The following is a 22,382-nucleotide window of genomic DNA, read 5'->3' as shown; positions in this document are numbered from 1 at the left end:
AAATCTATCCCATCTAAGTCGCCTTCCCTTTCATCACTTTGGAGCACCTAGCTAAACAGCAAGGACCTATAAAGGAGCACTCAGCAATCTGCTCCGTACACACCTCTTCTGCAGCCAAATTGCACCTGTAAAGGCAAAGCAGAAACTCTTTGGATTCAGAACAGGCAAGCACTGAATGGTTTATGCAATAGCTACAGTGTGTTGCTGCTTTTTTAAAATTAGTATATATATATATGGATCTCTTTCTTTCATTGCATGTTATAATGATGGTGGTAATTCAAGAGAAGTACCCTGAGCATTTACACTGTAGGGCATTGTGATGATTTATGTCATGAGAATTGTGCATAGTGTGCTTTTACATCTGCTCCCAAGTCATCCCTGTATTTCATGCTCTCATATCCCTTTTAAGAACTAGAAATATTGCGTTTTAGAGCTTGCCTTTTTATTGTTTTTATTTTTTTGGTTGTTATCATTTTCACCTCACTAGGAATCTCTCTTTTTTATGTACTCTGTTCCCCTCTATAACACTCAAATCAATTCTACTGAATGGTGGCAATTTTTCCCCTAAAATCTTCTAACAATAATGAATTGTCCACTTAATCCATTCCTGCAAATCCCTCCAATGTTTATTATTAAGAAACAACAATCCACATTTTTCCCCATTTGGTCAGTAACTAGGTTTACACTCTGCCTCTTTAAAAAAAATGTCTCTTGAACAACTAAAGGTTTGAGTCTTGATTGGAGAAATGAAAGAAATACATTTGGTGAGTCACCTGTATAATTTCTCTATGCTACAATGTTACTAAATCACAAGGTTGAACTGGACAAAATCATTCTGCAGATCACGTTGCTTTTCATATTGCTTTCCTTTCTGTTTCTATGGTTATTTGTGACATGACAGAGCAGGGTTAGTCTTCTTAGATTTCAGAACTCCGGGCAAGATTTCTCCACTTACATAACTCTGTTCTGTCTACTGGGTTGCTTTTGACTCTAGCCTTCCTATGTATCTACTCTGCCCAGAAGAGAGAAGGCTTAAGAGAAGATATACAATAGATCTTGTGAAGTACAGTTTGTATTTAGAGCATTAGCCATTTTTAACTGAGGGCTTCTAGAAAGACACTCTCCCACACCCAGAGATGTGCTACCAACCATCAGCCAACATTCCTGAAACACAAGGCTACCTCCTATAGACATTTCAGGAATAGTGAGAGGGGCCAGGGAGGGAAAGAGTGACTGACATTAGGGCTGAGGTACCAGACAGCTGCAGTGTCAACAAGAAGGCTGTGAAGGCGTGACGACAGCTGATTCAAACCTAGTGAGGAGAGCCACGTATACGAATGAAGTATGCAAAAGAAAAGTATAAGGCCAGAGAAATAGATAGACATCCATGATTGAGCAAAAGTAATAATGCAAGAGGAAGTACAAGAGTTAGTCATATTCAGAAAAAAATCAAATTGATCAAGGATTTTCAAAGAGTTGTATATGTTTAATTAATTACCATACTACTTTCTTACCTCATTTGAGCTTACAGGGGAAACTATTATCCTCTTTACACAAATTTGTAAATTGGGGAGTGTGGGCATAGAATACTAACTCATCTGCACATAGGGTGATTTGAAAGCCAGGGTTTGAAAAGCATGTTCTGATGCAGGCCATGTGTGCATTAATACTAGCATTTCTGGGCCAGAAGAGAGGGAAGGCTTTTGTGTTTACATCTTTGGCCTCCACAGCAGTGTTCTAATGTGTTCTTCTTCAGTCTTCCTACTGTCATTGCTCATGAGACTCTTTCCGCCTCTGTATCTCCAGTCTTCGACTGAAAGAACAGAGTGGGTAAGAGGAGTCTCAGTCTTCTGATCAACAGCACAGGGCTGGCTCTTCTTTCGTAGTGTCTTTCATGCATTAGCCCATCCATTAAAGAAGATGCCTTGTTTTTGTTCTCTTCTGTCCCAGTTGTGCCCTAGGAATTACCACAGAATTTATGGCATAGCCAGAGCCACATGCTGTCCTTTCCCTGAGGAAGCCATCTTCCCTTGAGCCTGTGACAGTCCACACCTATGCAACTTGCTTCTTTTTTTTTTTAAAGATTTATTTATTTATTATATGTAAGTACACTGTAGCTGTTTTCAGACACACCAGAAGAGGGCGTCAGATCTCATTACAGATGGTTGTGAGCCACCATGTGGTTGCTGGGATTTGAACTCAGGACCTTCAGAAGAGCAGTCGGTGCTCTTAACCACTGAGCCATCTCACCAGCCCCTGCAACTTGCTTCTTAATGGTTGCTTCAGAGTATAGAAAAAAAGCAGTCTGTGTCTTCTGCTACTAAAACACAGAGGTTAATTAGCTATTTCATACTAATGAGATATTATATATATTAATTAGATAATTATTAGTCCCATTTCTAGTAGTTCTTTATGTTCACAGTGCAAATAATTTACTACAAAATGAGAAACTCTCTTTTGCGGAAATCACGTGCTGATAATTTAATGTGTAACAAACTGATTTTTGTTTGTTTGTTTATTGGAACAGGGTGACACATTTCCCAGACTGGCCCCAAATTCACTATGTGGCCGAGTATGATCTTAAACTTTGTGTCTTTCTGCCTCCACCTCCCATGTGCTTAAGGAATATACCTCAAACCCTGTTTTTAAATTTTTTCCTATTACATTACAGGACAAAATTGAGTCCTATCAACAACCAATTCAAAACATTTGGGATTTTCACAGTTTTCCAATAGTGTTTCAGGAAACATGAGCATGTAAAAAAAGAAAATCTTCAAGTAAACTAAGTCTGCTAATATTAGCTGCCATTTAGATTTGGTCGGTGTAAAATGTTCAAAATAAGGATAGTGATGCCTCTCTGTCCATGCCAGTTCCCCCACAGCAGATATTTACTAGTCAGTGACACGAGGGCTCTACAGAGAAGCACAGTGAATGATTATGCTGTTTTATGAAGCAGGTGGCCTTGTGAACCTGAAATAGAAATAAATCTACATTCTACTCCCTCATTTTCCTTTACTTACCTGATTGGAAGACACACAGTCTATTAAAGGTCACTGGTTCACTCATATCTAAATATAGAATGGCTAAGCCAGAACATCTACTTCCTAAGAGTTTTAACCAGTTATGCTCCAGGCTTTGTGATCATTAAGAAAGTACTAGACTCTTAGATGCATTGAAGTGTTTTAGAATTCAGCCAGGGTAGCCCTATCTGCAAGGGCTATATTGCTCCCCCCAACACTCGTGGGCCAGGTCTTCCGGGAGCTGACACAGAGTTGCTGTTCCACACTTCGGGAGGAAAGGACCACCTGCCAAATCCAAAATTGCTGCTGGGATTCAAAGAAATTCCCAAACCTCACCACAGCAGAAACAAATAGCTAGGCTGCTGTGCTAAAACATCAAGATGAGCTAGAAGCACTCAGAACCTTTCCTCCACAGGATCTGCCACAGCAACTGTTGGGTAGCACGGATAAGATTTAAAAATGAAAGGGATTTAACTGAAAATTGCAGCTGGGGGAAAGGGTAAAAACTGAAAATTAGGACAAAGAAAACGAGGTGGTTGGTAATTTTCTGAAGTTTTTTGAGCATATTTAATTAGTAAGCCCTCTCCATTATAATGTGAGTTTCATATGCCTTGTGCCTGAGCTGCATCTATAGAGTTTGTGTTCAAAGGCAGCTGTCAGTCCACAGAGGCTGCCACATCCGACTATGCCTTCTTCATCTTGGTATCCTTAAAGATCCCCAAGATGCTACACATGTGAGACAGACTTAATTTAATACTAAACGCCGACAGAAAGAATAATTTCAGTCATCATCTTAAATATAGCAAGGCTTTGAGTTTAGGTAAGACACCAAGTCAGACAGTGGCCAGATGGATATTTTAAAAATTATGAACTCATATATTGCTGCCACTCTATAGAGACTAATCAAGTCACTATATGTCACTACAGATGATAGGACTTTTCCCTGGCCTCAGCTTTCAATCCATAATGCTGTCCCATCACAAACAAATGAGAATCCTGCCTTGTGCACCAGGCTCCAGGGAAGAAGAAAGCACAGTACTGCTCAGTAACCATTTGGTTACCATCACTAGCCTGAGTTAAAATCGTGTGGACCAATTTATTAATCACTTGAAAACACATTAATAGGAACATTTATTGTATACTCACAGTGCAGCAGACTTTGGAATTTCCTCCCAAACCCCCACAACTCTGTTGGCTATAAGTCTGTTGGTTATGTTAAGATTCAATCAAAGACTAGGAAGATGGCTGTGCTGGTGGTGCTTGCCAACACAACGATTTTAGTTTGAGCATTAGTACCCACGTGAAAGAACATGCAATGATGGTGCACATTCCTAATCTCAGCACTGTGGAAGTGGAGACAGGCAAATCACTAGCCACCCATCCTAAGCAAATCTCACGTCAGGGAAAACATGAGAATACTGGAGAAACAAAACCCATGGTTGACCATGCTTGCTTCTGCACGCATATGGGCCCCACCAACCCCCAACCCCACTCCTACAAATTCACTCAGAACTTTAAGTAGGACATGGGAAAAGCAAATTGCTCCCTCCTCAGAAACTTTGAGGATTGCAATCACAATTCTTGAAAGTCAAGCCTAGTGCAGAAAAATTAAAAGTCCAGTTAAGGCCCATTAATTATAGTGCAATTCCTCAGCCAAACAACGCCTTGGCCTTAAATCAATACTCAATTAAATACTTCCTGCAGTTCTAGTCATTAATTGCTCTGCAGCTTAGAAAATAACATTCTAAGTGCTTGTAGAGAGGTAATCAAAGTCAGTGGGTGAAGCTTAAGCTTGGTTCTTTTGTGATCATCTTTTCTCAACAAGGAAATTAAGTTCTTCAGTGACTTACAGGCCAAGCATTTCCGATGCACTCGTAGCTGTTAAAAAGAGAGAACAATAGCAAGTAACAGATTAGGGGTGATGGAATGATATTTAATTTGTCTTAAGTTAAAGAACAAACAAAAGCAAAAATAGCATCCTTGATCTTCTCAAAAGAATTGCCTTTGAGAAATGTCATCACTTCTGTATTGGGTGTTTAGCTGGAGATATACAGAAAGCTTGCTGTCCAGGAGATATTGGATGGGAAATGTTTACAGGATAACATCTCCCAGCTGCTGCTGGCAAGGGAACATTTAATGGTAAAAAGGACATGCTATCTTGCTCTGCAATGAGGAATCACTTTCCAGCTCAGTTCTCACCACAAAGCGACTCCTTCTGCCAAAGGTGATTTACAATGAACTCCCTAGCGAACCTCACCCAGTGTGTACATTGCCCAGTGGGAGATTTGTGATTAAGGATATCCACATTAGACACAGAGCCTCAGAACCTAGAAAACTCCTGGAAATCACCACACTATCCGAAGGAGAATATAATTGAGAGAAGCAATACAAATATAAATACCTCGCAGTCAGAGAATATCTAATGCTTCAAGTGCGGGGGGGATTAGAAATTTAGAAAGCCCTGTAGGGGAATGAAGTTCTATCCCAGCCTTCTACTGCCAGAAAAATGATGTGCTGAGAATTCTAAGAGGAGACAAAGGGCAGGAGCCCCTGTAAGAAGACCCCACAGTTTTCCACTGCAGGTGATTGGCTGACTGTACATTTTTTTAGATGCACAGCTTGCAAGATGCTTGCAATGATTTTCTTTGTACCGGGTTTGAAATGATCCATTATGAGTCTGGCTGACACATGTGTGTACTTCTGAACTTCCCCACCAGATATCCAATGTGTCTTCTGAGTATGCTTTTATTTTTATTTATTAATTTATATTTATTTGTGCTCAGATTTGATCCCAGCTCTCATACATGCTTAGCACACGTTCCCCGCTGGGCTCTACCTCCAGTTCTCGCCGAGCTCCCTCTTTAGAAACATGAACAGGCTCTCTCCAAGTAGTTCAGTCTCACAGGGTGGGGAAGCTTTCTGTAGGGCAGATATCTCATGAATCAAGATATAAAGCACAAATAACTTTCCTTTTTTAATTGAATATATTCTTCATTTAAATTTCAAATGTTATACCCTTTCCCAGTCCCCCCCCCACACACTTCCCAGAAAACATCACTTTTTGATAGTAGCAGTGTGACATAACCACTTTTGTTCTATTCTAGTCCCTTGTCCTGGTCTTAGTCTTCCATGGCAAAGTTTTTAGACAAACCATTGGCTAGCAGAGTATAAGGAGTAGAGAAAGCCCTGATTGGAATCCTGAGTGGGTGTGTACTATTGACGTGGGCACATCGGTGAAGAGGACCAAGACCTCAGACCCATCGGAAATTGGCAAAGCCTTTTCCTCTGGACCAAATACATCAGTACACATATACACATACACATACACTTACACATACACATACATGTACACACACACACACATATACACACGCACATACATATACAAAATCTGGCAACTACAGCTTCCTCCTTCCAGATATTTATAGCCAGAGACTGCTAACCTATAGACTCCTCCTATCAATACCACCTAATCTCTCCTACTGTGCCATGCCTAATAAACATAATGTTTCCAGGTTTCAGTCATATAAGTGTGGCTTGCTACCAGAGCACACACCTAGCCCCATCTTTTCTCCCGCGTCTGTGTGTCTGTTATTTCTTCAGTACCCAACTGCCTAGTCAGGTTTCCAGATCCAAGCTGTATGAGTCACTGCAGTGAGTGTCACAGGAGAGGGACAGATGTGTATCTGATAAGGATCGGCTCTTTGGGTTCCAGTGCAACGGATATTTCCTAGAAGTTTATAATGGCTTTCAAGTGGCTACTCAGAATTTGACAAATTGGGAAGCTCTGGGATTGGATCCTTTCCTCATATTCGGCAGCTTACAAAACCAAGAATGGGAATGTCAGGATTCTAATTACCAGTCGCAGGAATGGGTCCCAAATCCCATCTCTGGCCCTGAGAGGAGACATGACAGACATCCCGAACTGCCCACAGAGCCATTAGCTGATAGCTATCTAAACCAGGTTTCAAGAGCTTTAAGCCTTTTATTTGCTGTAGCGCACAAAGCTTCCTGATAAACAACAAGGACCTGACATTGCCCCTCCTGTACGACTCAACCCAAATGAGTCTGTCAATCACCTGGACTTGGAAATGCCCCTCAGGAAAGTTGTCTGTTCCAGAGACATTTTACACAGCATAAGGCTTTCTTTTAAATGTAGGCTGGCACAAAGATCTCTTTAATCTTCTAGTCGTGTGAGTGCTTCTCTTCCAATGGTCCGTCCAGTTGAGGCAAGCTTTCGCCTCTTGAGACTGGCTCATGTTGTTCTGCATTCAACTCTGTCCAACTTCTGCATTATGCTCCGAGTCTTATATGGATTCTTTGGATGGAGATCACAAGGTAGGGAGAATCGAGAGAAATCCAGGGTGAGACCATGGTATCACAGGCCACATCATTCCTTTCTGCCTCTTAGAGGTAGTTCTCCATCGCCTTTGCACTGTGCCAACAACCTTGCTGCAGCCCAGGGCCCAGGGTGTGGCCATGATTTATGCTGCAGCCCAGGCGTAAGAGGAGATATTCTAAAAAGAGACTCCTGTCTACTCTATAGACAGCACCTCTTTCTTTTTTTTTCCTTTTTGTAAAAACAAAATTAGTGTGTGTAAGAGGAGTGTTGGAGTTAGGAACAGGAGCCCACCCTCAAAGAAAAGTTAGAGTTCATGGAAGGCAGGTAATAAATAATGGCGGCAAAGTTCCAAGTTGATCAACTTCATCCTCACTCCCTCGATCTGAGGCAAAGCTTAAAATGAAGGCCTTGTAGACGTTTGTCTCCTACCAGTAGGTCCCTGCTGATGAAGAAGCGTGACAAGTTGAAGACCAGATCAGAACTTATTACACAACAGTTATGGGCCAATCAACCATCCTATCTTTCCTCAAACTGAAACTCTGAATTAACCCTAAAATAACCCTAAAGAAAAGCTCTTCGGGGACTGTTTTTTTAAAACCTATACCCTGAGAAGAGACTGGAGTTTTTGATTTCCTAAGCCCCCATTCCCACCCCACTTCCACCCAACCCCCATTTTCACACTTTGCAAAAGGTCTTTTTTTTTTTTTTCTGACCATTTGCCTGGGTTTCTTTAACTCCTCCCCCCTAATAAATATCTGTCTTCAACTGTTGATTCTGTATGCTGTTGTTTGTGGTGTTTGAGATTTCTCAGCTGCCACCTGTTGTGTTTGGGAATTCTTCTGTTTTTTCTTTAACTGGCAGAGAAAATGGTTCCAGTCATGGCCCCTAGACTGTATCATTTGTGCCTGTAAGCCCAGAGATGAGGGAAAAGGAGACCGAAGGGCCCCTGGGACAACAGATCCGCCGCCATTCTATCTGAACCAGAGTTCCAGGTTTAGTGAGGAGGCCTGATGTTAACTTCTGGCCTCCACCCAAGGACACACACACACACACACACACACACACAGAGAGAGAGAGAGAGAGAGAGAGAGAGAGAGAGAGAGAGAGAGAGAGAGATGCAGGTTTTAATAACATGATGTCTAAAATGGCCTTTTAGAATTGATTTTAAGACCATAGGTCATATTTAATGTTTTGTTATCTTGGCTTTGCAAATACCACATTCTAATATGCTCTGACCTGGCTTGGAAGGAATCTGGTACTGAAACAGAGCACACACATGCATTATTGATTTATACTTAAAAGCTTAACAAAGGGGGTTACTGAGGTACAGGCAGATTAGCTACAAGGCTGCCCAGCTAAGGAGGGGAACAGGGATTGGGAGCAGACAGCATCCATGCCAAGGCCACAATCTGCTTATTGAGTTATGACAAACTGAGGCTCTTAGACCAATGGAACAGGGCAACACACATAGGACAATGAGCAACAGAAGTCCCTTTTCAATAAGTCATATACATGTGTGTATAGATATATACACATACACACACTCAGTTATTCATGTTTAATTTAATGTGTACTTGCATGCATAACTTTAATTCCACTGGGAGTTTCAATCCTCCTCAATAACTCTTTAGTCATCATTAGGCAATGCTAAAGAATGTTCCACCTTTCTCTCAGGTGTCACCCATTTCAGTGGAATGAATGTGTGGAAAAGCTGATCCTCTCCTAATCCTGATATCTTTTTTTTTCATGTTATCCCTCTGCATGATTGTATGGACAGCTTCTAAGACTGCCTGGTGGAGAATATTGCAGGCTCATGTAACTCAGTGGAGAAAGAAGCTGCAGAAGTTCAAATGTAAATAGGAGGCACAACACCTGCTAATGGACTCACAGAGATGGGTCACACAAGTTAAGAAGCTTGACGTGGAACCCATTAAGTTAGGCTAGGGCAGAGTGGCTAGTCTAAAAGCATAATTATATTTTTTCTTTAGATGTACCAAAAATTAATTTTCAGCAGAAAAGAGAATGTACTTATTCATTATATGATTCAGATATTACATTTCCATGTTGCCGATACTCAAATAAGCCTATTCTAGAACCCAGGCCTGGTGTAACACGCCTTCAGTCCCAGCAACTAGGAGGCCGAGGACCACCACAAGCTCCAGGCTAGTCTCTACATACAGTGCTAAGACAATTAGGCTAAGAGCAAGACCCTGTCTCAAATAAACAAGCAAATAATAAATAAGAAAAACTAAAAATAAATCCCAGGAAGACAGTATATTTTAATATATCTAACAATAAATGCAAAATTTATGATCACTCCTGATTTGATGATTTGATTTAAGATATATTTTATTTTGTACTAGTCACATATTTTATAGCTGCACTAAATCAATGATAATTTATTCTACATATGTCATACTAAAAATAAATGATACTCAATTAAATCAAATCTGACTTTGGGTCTAGTTAATCTTGGTGCATAATGTTTTTATTTATCTTCAAGGCTTTTTTTAATAAGAAAATTTATAAAATTAACAGAGCTTTGGAATGAAGGTGGGGCTGATTTACATCTACAGTGCTGCTTCAACAGCCTGCATCATTCAGTGTCCAGTCAAAGCAAAAACTGTTCAGCTACTGCTTTGCTGTAGGAAATTTAATACAAAAATTAAATTACAAAAGGGTCAGAAGGGCTGGTGTAGCTGGGAGGAAAAACATCAAGCCTAGTCTGTACCATGCCAGGCTGGGGCAGAAAAAAATAAAACAAAAACCAGTTCCAGCCAGCACCCTTCTCTGACCAGTCGGAGCTCAGAGGCAACAGTGCTTCTATGACTTGGGACCATTGTCAACTCTGCTCCACAGACAACCACGGCATATTTTCCTGTGGTTAGTGTGGGAACTCTGGGACCAGCGTTACCTGCTGATAGGACAGACAGCTGCAGCAGCTGGGACAAAGAAACAGACAGAATGCTGGCAGGCCTACTGAGGCAGCTGCCCCCAGTGCTTGGCCGTGCCCTGTGCAGCCTGCAAAAAAACAGCCTGAATAGGCAGTAAATGTTCAGACAACTGACAATGTAGTCAGTGCTGCAAGCACACATATGTGCATGTCAACACACACACACACACACACACACACACGCACACGCACACGCACACGCACACACACACACACACACACACATACCAGTGGTCATCTGTTTACTTCCTCTTAACATTTAAATCGCTTGCCAGAACCTCCCTACTATGAATTTCTAGAGCAGTGTTTCTCAACCTTCCTAATGCTGAGACCCTTAAATACAGCTCCATATATTGTGGTGACCCCCAACCATAAAATCATTTTTGGTGCCACTTCATATCTGTAATTTTTCTACTATTATGAATTGTAATGTAAATGTATCTGATATGTAGGATATCTGATAGGCGAGCCCTGTATAAAGGTCGTCCAACCCTCAGGTCAAGAACAACTATCTAAAAGCAAACACCTGGCATGGAAATTTCTGAGTATCTAGCTCCACATGATGCAGGCAAGGTGCAAAACTTAGCTTCCTCCTGAGTCTTAACTACTTTAACCTCCAACAACAGCCTTTAGAAATCTCTAGACTGGGCCCCATCCTTCTTTTTCTGTTAATTCTGAAAGCAGAACATATGTCTCTGTTTTGCCATAGTGGTCTATACAATTTTAACCCCATCTCATATTAATGTTTCCCAATTATTCCAAATTTTAACCTTTTCCTTTCTCAAAGAGCACAAAGCATATGTCCTTCAGTTTTCTCTTTCCATCCCCCCCACTATGACTACCCTAAGTTTAGCCACCATTCAGCACCCCTTTTTAACTTCACCATTTTAAGTCTCTTTGATACAAAATTCCCTGGTGGTATTTGCTCCATTTGCAGAGGTGTGCATTCATTAATGATACCAATTTCTCACACGTTTCAATCTCCCCAAGAAGAAACCTTCACAGCCTCCAAGCAATGGCTTTCCATGCTTCCGTACTCCATGCTTCTCTTAAATGCTAATCTACTTTTCCCCAAAGAATTTGTCAATTGTACTTAGGTTGTATAAGTGACATTATACAGTATTTGTCCAGTTTATTTTACTTAGTCTGATGCAGGCTTGTGCTCTAGGCTTCAGTCTCTATGAGCTCATATGAGCTTTGTTCAGTAGATTTAGAGGGCCTTATTCTCCTGGTGTCCTCTAACCTACTGGTTCCCAGACTCCTTCTGCTTCCTTTTCTGTGGGGTTCCCTCAACTCTGAGAGGGGAGATTTGATGGAAACATCCCATTAGAGATGAGTTCCACAACCCTTCCTCTCCCCCCAACCCCCCGGTCTGTGTGTGTGTGTGTGTGAGTGTGTGTGTGTGTGTGTGTGTGTGTGCGACACACATGCATATAATGTCTGGCTGTGGGTCTGTTTTGGTTTTCCTTTGCTACAGGAGGAAGCCTCTCTGATGATGACTGAGTAAGGCACCTGCTATTAGTATGGAAGGGTTTCATTAGGGGTCACTTTATTGTTACTTTTTCCCTGCTTTCATTAAACCACAGTATTTGGTTTTACCCTAGGTCACTGGCCTATCTAGTCTCCTGCTCTTGGTCACCAAAAAAGTATCATATAATTCTAGAATGGGCAGTGGTCTCACCAAGACTCTGGAACAGCTTTCCCTTTTCTTTTTAAACATGTATTTTCTTCTTTAATATGAGTGTTCTGTCTTCCCACATACCAGAACAAGGAATCGGATCTCATTATAGATGGTCGTGACATGTGGATTCTGGAAATTGAACTCAGGACCTATGGAAGATTAGTCAATCTCTCCAGCTAAGCCATCTCTCCAGCCTTGGGATAGCTTTTTTTCCTTTACAGATGCAAATATGAGGTCCCCTCTTATATTCAGGGATGGTAAACTATGTATTTTCTTCAGAGATTAATTTTTTCTATTAATCTGATTTTCCTATTGATCTCAATTTGATGGCAATGCTAATCTCATTTACCTGTAAATTTAATTTTTATTTCATTCTACTGGATAAATAAGAATGATTCTGGACCACCAACTGCTCCTAGAACTTATTTTAAATGTGTAATCTATAAAGCCCTACTTTTAGATTTGTGTCTCCTAGTTTCAAATTTCCTATTTCTTCATTGTTATTTTACAAAACATTGTAATTTAGATGCTATAAGTTACATGTCTTTCTCAAATAGAATCTCAATTTTTAGTTTCGCCTCTTTCAGTCTATTGTTATTATTAGTTTATCGTGACTGGTATTTGCAATAACAATTTATTAAACTCCTCCAAATTGGCTGGCATGATTTCTCTATCCATTTCCAACTAAAGATGATTGAATAAGACATATAATAACATTTTCTCTTATTATATTTTCCCAGTTGGTTGGACAGTGCTCTATCATTACCTTTCAATTTACTTCAATTCAATCTCATCCAAACTAAAGCACTGCCAAGTGATATTATACAAATGAAACTTCAGATAAAAATAAACTCAGGTACATCTTATGCACTTAAATATGTCTGTATATTAGTGCTATCCTTTTCTATTTTTAAATAAAATTCTCACTGCTGACTTAAATGTTTTTATTTATTGCCTACTTATTTCACTATATGTGTGTGTGTGTGTGTGTGTGTGTGTGTGTTCAAATATAAATATATGATAGGCTATTCTACATTTAAGAGGCACGATCTGGTACACAGTGTACTTCCTTATATTTTTATAATTATAACTTTTTGTACCTCTTCATATCTAAATATAAAATTCATGATGGATTTTGTTAAGTATTCTATGTAAGACTGTCCTTGGCTCTAGTGAATAGTTCAATATATATTGACTACTGACTTTCTAAAACCCTGGAATTAGCTGGTAAAGAAAAAAATACGATTGTAACTTCCAAAATAGAGAGATTTAAATTTATTTGATAAACATTGCTTTTACAATCATATAGGGAACGTCTTTACAGGGATCATACAGGAAAACAAACAATACAGAGATATAAGGAAGAAAGCCTGGCACAAATTGACTTAGTCAACTTGGATCAGACATTGGGGGGCCTGTTAATGGGAGATTTATTCCAAAAGTATTTAAGCCCAGTATAATTTGCAAAAAAAAAATGATTTACTTGTATAATGCAATGCCCTGAATACATGAAAGCATAATTAGATAGAGACTCTACTCTGGGTAGATTCATTTCTTCCAAGAAGATGGGTTATAGAGATATGCTACCTGCACTACCTTAATGGCCTAAGGATCTGGCCTGGTCTTGAACATACAGATAGCATAGAGGTAATTTGGGCTATTAGACGCCTCTGGTCATGGCTGTAGGAGCTTGGGGTAGCCTCTGACTATAAGAGTCATTTAGATTACTATCCATCTCTGCTCCTAGTAGCAGGAGCTTGATATGGTCTGGACCAATACATAACAAAGATCACCAGGCTGTTAACCACTTCCAATTTTCAGCTTTCTGAATCAAAGAACAAGTTTTTCATCTTTCCCATTGGAAGGACAATCCTGAGTGCTTAACCTTCCTGGTTGCTGTGGAGATCTATGGGTCCAAGAACACTTCATGCTGTGCCACCAATACGATGTCAAATTAATGAAAGATTTGCAATATAGTCTACACCAAGAAAAGAGCCACTGTCTCTGGATGATAAGATCAAACTTAAAACTAGGATTATTTCACAGAGGATATCAACCACCACTCTGAGACCCCAAACTATCTTCCAAATATATCTCTGAGGAAGAAATAAGTTCTGTGCCCAAGTTGGATCCTATGGCTGGCCCTTCCTCATCCAAAAAGTAAGTCGAACTTTGTCACATCTAAAGCATTTTTAAAAGCATGAGAGAGAGAGAGAGAGAGAGAGAGAGATCACTCACATGGCAACCCCAGCAGATTTTGTGTCATTTATAAATTTATGCATGGAGAACTCTCTTAAAACGCAGGCCCGCATTATGAAATGCAGTGTCTATTAGCCACCCAGGGCTCCTGAGTCTTTGAAATGTCGTTAACACAGTTTAAGCCTTGGAAGGAATATTAATAATGAGTCATCAAGTCAATAACCCATGCCCTTTCTGCATAACTCAGATTTATCTCTGGAAGTCTAAACTAGCTTTTAGCGACTGCCAAAACCAATTAAAATATACTGAACAGGAATGTAGTAAAATTCTCTTTGTCTGCCATGGCTACATTTTTAAATATATTAACAATAAATAAAAGTACCAACACTGAACTAAATAATTTTAAGACATACTGTAGTTTCACAGTATGCATCCTATGATATCTGTTCTAATGTTTCTCATAGTGCATGCTGGTTTTTATTTAAGCAGCAACCTACATAAAAAGGAAAAAAAGCAAGTCCTGTCCCAGAGGGTCAGTAACAGTAGCATCAAACCCAGGTTCATTCTAGATAAGGACTGAGTGGCAGCAGATACTAACTTGTTATAAACATCCAGCTGAGCTAATGACAGAGCTGACAATTCTCCACACACACCTACCACCAATGTGACACTTCATTTCATAAGGTATCTAGAGAGATGATCTCATGGAACAAAAAAAAAAAGGGAAAACATGGCATTGGATCAACTGGAAGCTGGAAACAGGACCATCCTCAGAGGCCAGCAAGGTGAGTGAGGCAGGCTGCTAACGGAAGCAGGACTTCCTCTCTTTATCCTTAAAGAGAGATCATGTGACCGCTCACCACCAGTCCATGCTGCGGTGGGCCTCTCACTTCAGCGGGATCTGCCCGATCATTTTGCATCGTTCACATCTTCTTAGTATTGAGCTCCCATTTCTCACCCTGAAGCTTCCCGCCTGCTTCCAATTTTTCTCCTTAGTCCCTTTGAAAGTACATCAAATAAATTTAACTTATCTCCTGTGAGAAAGTGCTTCAAATGTGTCACATGTTATGAATATCCCCTCTCCTTATCCCTTCCTCATCTCTAAGAATCATCTTCCCCCAAGTTAAATATCCATCATTCTGTCAAAGCTTTTTCCTCTGAGTTGACCACATGCATATCTAACATGCAGCAGCAAAGAAGTTTCAGAACTTTGTCCTAGATCCGAACTAAATCCAAAATTGTAGATTTAGGGATTTTCTTTTAAATATATTGATTTTTTTCAGTCAATGTATTTTAGTCATGTAATTTTTTTTCTCTCTGGACTCCTTCTATATCATCACAACCTCTACCTATCCTTTCTCCCTTGCTCTCTTTCCCACTCTCCCCCTCCACTATCTATCTATCTATCATCTATCTATCTATCTATCTATCTATCTATCTATCTATCTATCTATTTCTCAAAACAAAAACTCAATAAAACAAACAAATAGAAAGCCAAGACAAAAGGCCTCTCTTCACCTAAAAACAAAAATACCAATAAGCATGAAGTTTTTTTCTGTTGGCCAGCTACTCGTAGGCATGGACTCCTCTCTGATGTGTGGCTGATACGCCCAGTGGCAGTTCATTGGAAACTACTTGTTTTCCCTTTTCCAGCAGGTGAGTGAGAGAGTCCCACATCTAATCAAAAAGCTATTTGCATTTAGTTCTATTTTCTGGATCTATGTTGTAGGTTTACTTTTTTCTATTCAGATTGCCATGTTTAGGGTAAGATATTCTCCTAATTTTTTTGAGTTACCTTTGAATCTGGTTTTACCACCCAACGTTTAGCTACTACTATAGTTTTTATAATTCACAAATTTAATTCAACTTTCTTTTCTACATTTCTGAGCTGTTGCTAACAATGCTAAATAGATAAAACAATAACAAAGAGTCTAAATAAATTATCACAGTACTTGAAATTTTCCATTACAATTGACAAGGGTACATGTTCATTCCAAATAAGCTGTTAAAACTTGGAAGACAAAAAATTCTAGCATGCATTTATTAATTGACTAAATGCATAATTGTATGTGCTAATAACCTTTCTAAAAATGTGAAGGGTAAAATGAATGCACAAGATATTGTGCTATGGATATGTCCATTCTTGGGGTCATAGGTTAGAGAGAGAAATACAATGTAACCACGCATGCTATAATGCTTATAACCCCCACTCCTTGCAGGCTATCTTTTGCTCACTGTGACAAAGGGTTGAGAGAGAAGAATGTTTCTCCATCCTCATTGTATTGTTGTTAAAGCCCAAAGTTATCCTGGGAAGTCAAATTTTTATGTATTTTCTTAGTCAATGTGAATTAGTCTCTGCTACTTGAATATTATTGCTAGGATCCTCAGTATACACAGACTTATAAATAACCAATAGGAGGACTCTCTGGTAAAACACACTTCAATTAATATTGATTGCACAAGGCAAAATTCTAAGATGATCTGTAATCTTTAGGGTTAATCTCTAGATTATCTTTTCTTCACTGAGTGTCTTGCTTCTGGCCACTTGACTATGGCAATGATGATGACCTACCCATTACATGATGACCTTTGGTTACTTCCCATTACACGTCAGAGTTAGTGGGATATCACTCACACTGCTATATAAAATTCGCCAGATTGGTATGAAAGACCTGATGTTGTCTTAAAGAAGGCAACAGTAATGTGGTAAGCTACCTAGGCGACAATTATGCACCAGAAAATTACAGGTAAATTTTCTCTGAAACTTTCAGACTCTGAAACTGTCCATCAGCAGAAAGCCAGGGACCTTAGGCATATACCTACATGGAAATAAATCCTGGTAAAACCCTGAATGAGCCAACAAATGTGTTTATCTCTAGTCAAGCCTCCAGATGCCAAGGCAGGCCAGTGATTTCCAGTTTTGTGAATGTTAATTATAAGAGTCAAGGATTTCTCTACATCATCTAGACTCCTACCACACATTTCACACATGTCTTTCTACAAGATAAAGGTTATTTTGTTCTTTTTATCCTGTACAAACACACAAGAATGTCAATCTAAGTACTGGTAGATAAAATGATTCAAGGATTATGGTCATCTGCTTATAAGCTCAACTGAGTCAACCATTGCCGTGAAAGTCCAGGGAGTGGCCAGATCACAAGTGGAGAGAGAAGGAAGGAAGGAAGGAAGGAAGGAAGGAAGGAAGGAAGGAAGGAAGGAAGGAAGGACAGAGAGAACCACAGACTAGGACAGAAGACCACATGGTAAGAAGACCCTCGATTCTATTGATCCACTTATCACAGAACCAAGAGCTAGAAAAGTAAGGATGATACAGAGAGATACATGGAGTTTTATTGAACAGTGACTCTGCAAACAACCCTTTGTGCTGGCTACCGCCATAACCATTAGTAAAGAACCTAGCATCTCTTCCTCCTGTATAGGGTTAAAAATGGTGCCTATAGGAACGTGCATTCTCTGAGTAGAGCCTGAAATTTCCTTCTAGCCTTGCAATCTCCGTTCTGTTTTAGTCTGTATCCAGTAACAGGTAAGTCAAAGTTCAACCTCGGTGTCTCTCTTAGGAAAAGCACTCTCTTTGTACCGTTCTTAAGTCTAGTGAAGTGGAAAATTACGTTTTTGCCCTCTAAGTCCCTGATATAGGTCAGAACAGATATCAAACATTAACTCAGAAGCACATTTAACATGATGGCATTTAAATTTAAAATAAAAAATACTGGGTTAAAGGCTCCCTTGCTCTCCTGATTGTACTTCTAATCTCAATTTATGCCCATTTATATGTTCCCACATAGCACACAAGAGAGGGCTAGACAAGGAGCACCATATTTTATAATCTTCTCTATTGTAATAGCAGGATACCAGCTCTACTGGATTTAAGCAAAGAAAGGGATTTACTGTTGAATGTAATTGAAATTTTCAGATGTGGTAGCAGCTTCAGACATGGGCATGAAATTGTGGTCATGTTTTGTCTTTCTGTTTCAGTGCCCATTAATGTGTTGACTTCATTCCCAGACAGGCCCTTCCTACCCCACTGATAAGAGATGCAATATCTTCTTGGTGTTGGCACCCCTCCATCTTCATAATCCCAACAGAGAGCAGGCCCATGTCATGTATCCTGGTTGCTGTGACCCTGTTTGTCTGGTTGATATTATTCATCCCTGGAATTGGGAATTACAGTCAACCTTCCCTAACTAGGCTTAAACATGGAGAGGAATGGCTCAATAAATCAAAATAGGAGTGTGTTGCCAATGAATGCACATTCATCAGATCAGAAATAATAGAGGCTGTCATACACACATATTAGGAGGAACTATCTTCCCAAAGGTGGGCAGAGCAAGCAAGCTTCAGTAATTATTTGCATGTGTATGTATGAAGGGATGTGTGTGGTGTATTTGCATGTGAGTGTGAGTACATCATTCAGCGATGCCTATGGCAGCCAACAGAGTCGTGTAACCTGCTCTACCATGATCTGCCTCTGGCATGTCCAACACTTGGGTTATACATGCTATCATGGGCACATTGGGCTCTTTGTGTGGGAAATTTGAACTCAGGGTATCCTGTCTGTGTAGCCAGCACTCTTATCTGGTAAGCCATCATCCCAGCCCCACTCCATTATCATCTTTGTACACTTAAGCACTGTAATTGTTGAAATCCAATATTCTTCCTCACATCTTATAGCACAAGCTCAGCTCCACAGATCACATACAGCTCCCAGGCAAACCCCAAACTTTTATCTTGCATTACGAGTCCTGAAAGATACCTCAGCTGATCAAGTGCATGCATGTGACTTTTAATGCTTGCAAAATTGAATGAATCCAACGGAATATAAGGCTCCTGTATGACATGATATATATTTGTTTACATATATATTACATTAGTATATACCAGTAAAGCCATTATATGCTTAAATATCATAAGATGAAAAATGCATTTAAAACACCTAACCCACCAAATAGACAGTCTGTGTTCTAAATCTTGCAATCAGAGGCCAGAGAAACGGAAGCTGCTGCTCTTTGTAAGAACCCAAGTTGTATCCCCTGAACCCTTATAGGGCAGCCCAACTACTTGTAACTTTCCTTCCAGGGGAGGAAAAATCTTCTTCTGGCCTCTGTTGAGCTCCTGTGAATGGTATGTACTTACACAGATACATTATACATGCATGCATACATACATACATACATACATACATACATACATACGTACATGTAGATTAAAATAAGAAAATTTTGCAATCTAACTGAAAGCCAAATTATATCCTAAAGGTGAACAACAGGAGCTTTTTCACCAACAGTTTGCCACTCACCAAGTTTCTGCTCATCTTGGTTAAAGATCCAGGAATGTAAAGGGTGAGGGCGGACTACACGGCCCATAGCATTGTATCTGAGCTAGGCCTGTCCTTCCACACATTGTGGCCTGTGGCTGGAGAACATTTACAAACTTACTTAATTCCCTTCACATTTTTTTCATCAACCATAATAAGATGTATTTTCATTTTGATCAAGCAGCCTGCTCAAGTGTATGATTTTCTTTTGATTCTAGAAGAAGCTAGCTATATCATCACTTGCTCTCTCATAAGAGCAGAGAAGGCCCAGGGCATCTTTATCTCTCCATTTTTTCCCTGGGCATGTCCAAACTTGAGCTGACAGGTCTGACTGGAAACAGTAGTATTTTCCAGACACTACCTTAATCTTGCCTTTCCTCTTTTTTTAATACCCAAAGTTGGGATACTTTCCACTATCCTGTTGTTCTTTTTTTCTTTTTCTTTTTCATTAGATGTTTAATTTATTTACATTTCAAATGTTATCCTGTGTCCAAGTTTCCCCTCCAGAAACCCCCTATCCTATCCCCCCTCCCCCTGCTTTTTTAAAATTTTTATTCATTTTTTATTTTTTTATTTTCTATATTATTTGTTTACATTCCAAATGATTTCCCCTTTCCCAGTTCTCCCCTCCCCATAAGTCCCATAAGCCCTCTTCCCTCTGCCCATTCCCCAATCGACCTCCTCCTACTTCTCTGTCCTAGTAATCCCCTATATTGCTACATCAAGCCTTTCCAGGATTCTTGGGAATCATTTGATGTGTGCGTGTGAATTGTGTCTTGGGTATTCAGAGCTTCTGGGCTAATATCCACTTATCAATGACTGCATTCCATGTGTATTCTTTTGTGGATGGGACACCTCACTTTGGATGATATTTTCCAATTCCAACCATTTGCCTAAGAATTTCATGAATTCATTGTTTTTCATTGCTGAGTAGTATTCCATTGTGTAAATATACCACATTTTCTGTATCCATTCCTCCATTGAGGGACATCTGGGTTCTTTCCAGCTTCTGGCTTTCTTATAATTAAGGCTGCTACAAACATAGTGGAGCATGTGTCCTTATTGCATACCGAGAAATCCTCTGGGTATATGCCCAGGAGTGGTATAGCAGGGTCCTCCGGAAGTGTCATGCCCAGTTTTCTGAGGAACCACCAGAATGATTTCCAGAGTAGTTGTACCTGCTTGCAATCCCATCAGCAGTAGAGGAGTGTTCTTCTTTCTCCACATCCTTGCCAACACCTGCTGTCTCTAAGTTTTTAATCTTAGCCATTCCAACTAGTGTGAGGTGAAATCTCAGGGTTGTTTTGATTTGCATTTCTCTAATGACTAATGATGTTAAGCATTTCTTAAGGTGCTTCTCAGCCATTCGAAATTCTTCAGGAGAAAATTCTATGCTCTCCAACCCACCCATCCACTCCTGCCTCCCTGCCCTGGCATTCCCCTACACTGGGGCATCAAGCGTTCACAAGATCAAGGAAGGGCCTCTCCTCCCGTTGATGCCTGACAAGGCCATCCTCTTTTACATATGTGGCTGGAGTCATGGGTCCCTCCATGTGTACTCTTTGACTGGTGATTTAGTCCCTGGGAGCTCTGTGGGTACTGGTTAGCTTATATTGTTCTTCCTATGAGATTACAAACACCTTCTGCTCCTTTAGTCCTTTCTCTAACTCCTCCATTGAGGACCCAGTGCTCAATCCAATGGTTGGCTGCAAGCACCTGCCTCTGTATTTGTCAGGCTCTGGCAGAGCCTCTCAGGAAACAGCCATACTAGGCTCCTGTCAGCAAGCACTTCTTGGCATCTGCAATATGCCAACTGTCTGGGTTTGGTGTCTGTATATGGGATGGATCACCTGGTGGGGCAGTCTCTGGATAGCCTTTCCTTCGGTCTCTGAAGACAATTTGTCTTCTTATTTCTTCCTGTAAGTATTTTGTTCTCTCTTCTAAGGACAGAAGCATCCACACTTTGATCTTTCTTCTCCTTGAGCTTTATATGGTCTGTGAATTGTATCTTGGGTATTCCTAGCTTTTGAGCTAATATCTATTTATCGATGAGTGCATGCCATGTGTGTTCTTTTGGGTTACCATTTTCTAGTTCCACCCATCTGCCTAAGAATTTCATGAAATCATTGTTTTTTTTTCTTTTTTTTTAATTTTTTTTAATTTTTTTATTCGATATAATTTATTTACATTTCAAATTATTTTCCCTTTTCTAGCCCCCCCACTCCCCGAAAGTCCCGTAAGCCCCCTTCTCTTCCCCTGTCCTCCCTCCCACCCCTTCCCACTTCCCTGTTCTGGTTTTGCCGAATACTGCTTCACTGAGTCTTTCCAGAACCAGGGGCCACTCCTCCTTTCTTCTTGTACCTCATTTGATGTGTGGATTATGTTTTGGGTATTCCAGTTTTCTAGGTTAATAACCACTTATTAGTGAGTGCATACCATGATTCACCTTTTGAGTCTGGGTTACCTCACTTAGTATGATGTTCTCTAGCTCCATCCATTTGCCTAAGAATTTCATGAATTCATTGTTTCTAATGGCTGAATAGTACTCCATTGTGTAGATATACCACATTTTTTCTGTTGAAATCATTGTTTTTAATAACTAAGTAGTATTCTATTCATTCCTCTTGCACAGTAGTTCTCAACGTATGGGTTGAGATTCCTCTGGGAGATTGAATGACCCTTTCACAAGAATTTATAAGGCCATCAAAAAACACAGATATGTACATTACAATTTATAACAGTAGTAAAATTACAATTAAGAAGAAGCAACAAAAATAATATATGGTTAGGGGGTCACCACAAATTGAGGAATTGTATTAAAGGGTCACAGCATTAGGAAAGTTGAGAACCAC

Source organism: Apodemus sylvaticus, chromosome 4, assembly GCF_947179515.1.
Source record: "Apodemus sylvaticus chromosome 4, mApoSyl1.1, whole genome shotgun sequence".
Taxonomy (NCBI): domain Eukaryota; kingdom Metazoa; phylum Chordata; class Mammalia; order Rodentia; family Muridae; genus Apodemus; species Apodemus sylvaticus.
This window is presented reverse-complemented; position numbering follows the sequence as displayed.